At 31.7% G+C, this 4,054-nt stretch overlaps 1 long non-coding RNA gene across 1 annotated transcript; it reads left to right on the plus strand.

Moving 5' to 3' along the window:
* The first annotated feature begins 732 nt into the window (after positions 1-732).
* Positions 733-3,240, plus strand: LOC136796383 (uncharacterized). Its single transcript, XR_010844092.1, has 3 exons — positions 733-1,376; positions 1,451-1,638; positions 3,136-3,240. It is a non-coding gene; the product is annotated as an uncharacterized lncRNA (long non-coding RNA).
* The last annotated feature ends 814 nt before the right edge of the window (positions 3,241-4,054 follow it).

Raw genomic sequence — 4,054 nt, forward strand, 5'->3', positions numbered from 1 at the left:
TTAGATTAAGTTGGATATGAATTGCAAAGCCTCTGTAGTTTTAATGTTTTTCATTAAACTATGTCTGACTAAATCTATTATATAAATCTATCTAATCAAAACATTCTGAATATTATGTAAAGTCTTTTTGAGAATCAGGCTCAGATATAATTAGAACAATAAGTGTAATTAGTCGTTTTAAATTGTTTTTCAAAAACACTTTTTCTACCTTCTAATAATGTAAAATTATTGCAATGGTAAGCATAATAAACAATTTTATTTACAAAACAAATGTTGGTAAATGCCTGAGGTTAGCATCATTAAAATTTTATATTTTAATATTCTTACATTTATGAATAAGTAGAATGTGATAGATGTTCCTTTAAAATATATATATCAACATGAAAACATTTTTTTATAGCTAAGCTCTACACATTTAATATTCAGAATAAGTGTTATGCTAAAGAGATTCAAGCTTCTCATTTCTGTCTATTTTGATGAGATCCAGTTCACCATCAAGAATAGTATTTAATAAACAAGGAACCTTCTAAATCGAAAAATATATGCTCATATTGAATTTACAGATATTATACTGTTGTATATACTGATTCATTTATTTTTTCCACTAGCTTAACTTCATTATACAGTAAGATTGTGTATGATTTTATAAACAAGGAAAACAATGTCAGTTTATTTTCTTTATATTGATAATATATCAGCATCAAATTAATTTATTTTGTAAATACTGACATAAAAAATAATCAAATATTCAAACTCTTTATAATATATGATATGTTTGTAAAAGGAAAGGATTGTTCCGAGGCACAGTATGGGTTTTCCATTTCTAAACTTATGAGCATGCTTCTGACAATCTAAAGTGGTGGTTGGAACAAACCTCAAGTAAATAACTGATCCAAACAAACTTAAAAGCCAACTATGTTTAAATTTGTAATATTTAGTTTTGTCTTTGATGCTAAGTTATAGTCAATCCCGTAGTCTTTATGCAGTTTACCGCGCGAAGATTTGCAGTGAAATTTTAATAAATCAGGTTTTTGAATGATAAGGGCAAACGTGTGATCTAGCTAAAGATAAACAATATAAGATTTACCTAAATTCGATTACAACAGGTTATCATAAATTTTTTATACTCTGTTTGAATGCTAAGAAAAAGAAGAGTAAAATAACCGTAGTAAACGATACTATTTTAGAAATACGTTTTATTAATCCTGTATTTATGATTCAGTTATTGATTTCCGTTACTAAGTAAACTTATTTTTCATTCTCGGTCGCCATGAGAACAGCTCAAACGCCTGCTATTGAGAACATCTCTACAAAAGTTAGTTATAAGACAGCTTAAACTACTCAATATTGTTTTCAATAGGACCTGATCTCAAGAGGTAAATAATGTAATTTAATGTAGGTACATATGATGATTACTATTCTAAATATCTGATTGTAAATAAAATATTAGATATGGAAGCTATTCAAGAGGAAAATATTAAGAATGCCTCTAATCGTTTACGGAAACTAAAAAAACCACCTGAAGAGTTTAAGATCAGCGAAGAACACGAGGAGCAGCTGACGGAACTTTTCCGTCTATTTGAAGCAGATGTGGAGCATGGTATTGGTGAAGGAAGAATTTCGTCCAAACACATTAAGGTAATTAATTAATTTGCCTTACCCTATTTTTTCCCGATCCCTCTAGAACAGAAAAAACATGGATTACGTATGGTTACATAATTCAGATTGAATATTACCTTTTTCTACCAACGGTATTTGAAGGTGTTTTCCCTATTAGTGGTGTCCATTTCTTTACATGCATAGCTTTTTCAATCCTGTAGAGTATGATGGTGAGAGCTAAATTAGGGTTGAAATCATTGCTGCCGATTCTCCCCACCAAACAATGCCCACAACCTTACCCGTTCTTGAAGAATCAGTAACGTCATTATAACTGTAACTGTATGATTGTTACAGTCATACACTGTGTCTTAAGTGGTAGTTTAGTACAAGTATGTCAGTGGACTAACAGCAAACTGTCGCAACCTATCTACCTTAACAAATGTGATGATGATGATGATTGGCGGTAAAACATTATTCATATATATTTACCCAAAAACTAAAATTGTATCAGTCCTGGACACCCAAGATAATCCGCGCCGGGCCCTAAAAACGAATCCTCCACGGATTTCAAAAACAGACTGACCTAAGAACTCAAAATTGTATCAGGCCCAGGCCTCGATTTCAGGTTTCTTCCTACAAACGTTTTGTTTAACATTTATTTATTTATTTTATTTTAACGATAATCTGAAGTACTGAAATTACCGGCGTTAGTTGAAACGTGCTCTGATATTTATGGTTGTCTTTATAAGATTGCTTGCCCCCAAGAGATGGGGCATATCCTGGCGTCATGTTCAAGGCCACTAGTCATTAATGCTTCTAAACATTTCATCTGCATAAGAAGTTGCCTTAACATCGAAACTGGCGTAAGCCCAGCGGTTTGTATATTCATCACCAAATAATGAATTTTTTTAAAATTTCTGATACATTCTAATGCACTCACAACAGTTAAGTTAAAACGTGTTTTCAATAAGACCTTTGCATGATTTATATGGAAAGTATATCCAGTTGTTAGATTTTTGTTTTTAATTTACATAACGTGGAGTGGTCAGTGCCAATACCTGCTACTCCACCCTAAAAGTCTGGAAGAACAGAGTAACATAAAAATATTTCCTTGAAAGTGTGCAGCATAAATTACGATGTTATAAAATCTATAATGTATGTTATAAAACCCATCAGCTTCTCGCACCTACCAACCAAAATATAACTAAAGGAGAATGGCTAGTTGTTACTCCAGTTAATAACACTAAGATAAGTTAAAACCCAAATAAACAGAAATTGTATCATCGACTACGTTTTAATAACTACGTTGAGTGAGTCGATAAAACTAGAGCCGTTCGATGACTTTCCAATTCAGGTATTATAAATGCTTGGATAAAATCTTAAAACAAAAAACCCCTGGCTGTCTACGTATATTATATATTAGGTATAGCTTATGGATTATTAATAAATGTATCATATGCATAATTATTACCTTTATTTCAGGTCTCAAAATAAATAATATAATTTACATGAATTAGATTTAATGTATGGTTTCAGCTAATACTGAGATCAATGTACATGGAACCAAGCCCAGAAGAACTAAAAGAGTTAATAAAGCAAATCAACCCAGAAAATCCTAGTAAGTTGTATTTAATGTTTGACCAAATAAAAGTTAAATTCACATTTAAAATTTACAGTTATATGATTAGTACTGATTTATTTTGATTAGTATTGATTATTATAGATAAGTACTGGAATTATACGTTCATTAAAACATTTAGTTTTAATTAATTATAATGATTTAAATTAATAAATAAACAGATATCAGTACATTAGGAGTCAGACGTGTATGAGGAGGGACGTTGCACTACCGGTACCTCAGATTACTAATTATTCTTCTGAATTTTTTATTTAGTCCATAATCATAAGAACATCATTCAGCCTTTAACGTCGTTAAAGACTATTATACAACTTAGGCCTCAGTATGTCTTTTATAGTACCGGAGTCTGATGCATAAAATCCAGCCCATAGAACGTACACCTGCAAATAATTTTAAAAAGTAGTTTCTTTTTGTAACTAATGTTTCTACATTCCTGAACCGGTTGTATATGGATTTTAACAAAGGAGCTATTGGTGCCAAAGGAACCACTGGAGTGACGCCTTTTGTCCACTGGGAGAGGAATGATACGAAAAATTGCGAATTCAATTCCTCCGAATTCACATGAATGATCTTAACGGGAACCGCGTCGCTAGGCCAGTATTGTTCATCAGTGTTCGTCCAAACAGGTGCAAAGTGCGAACCGATCCCGTTCTACTGGGATTTAGTTGCGAATGAGTGCGAAAAAGGACCGTGAAAATTTAATTTAGAAAGAATGTCAAGTATGATTGGAAATTTGTCATTTCTTTATATGACCATATAGCTTGGCCGAATTATTAGTAAATGACACCTAGCAGAAACCATAAGTAGCATTGAATG

The sequence above is a fragment of the Halyomorpha halys genome, unplaced genomic scaffold (assembly GCF_000696795.3).
Source record: "Halyomorpha halys isolate HHAL.00 unplaced genomic scaffold, Hhal_1.1 Scaffold390.1, whole genome shotgun sequence".
Lineage (NCBI taxonomy): Eukaryota > Metazoa > Arthropoda > Insecta > Hemiptera > Pentatomidae > Halyomorpha > Halyomorpha halys.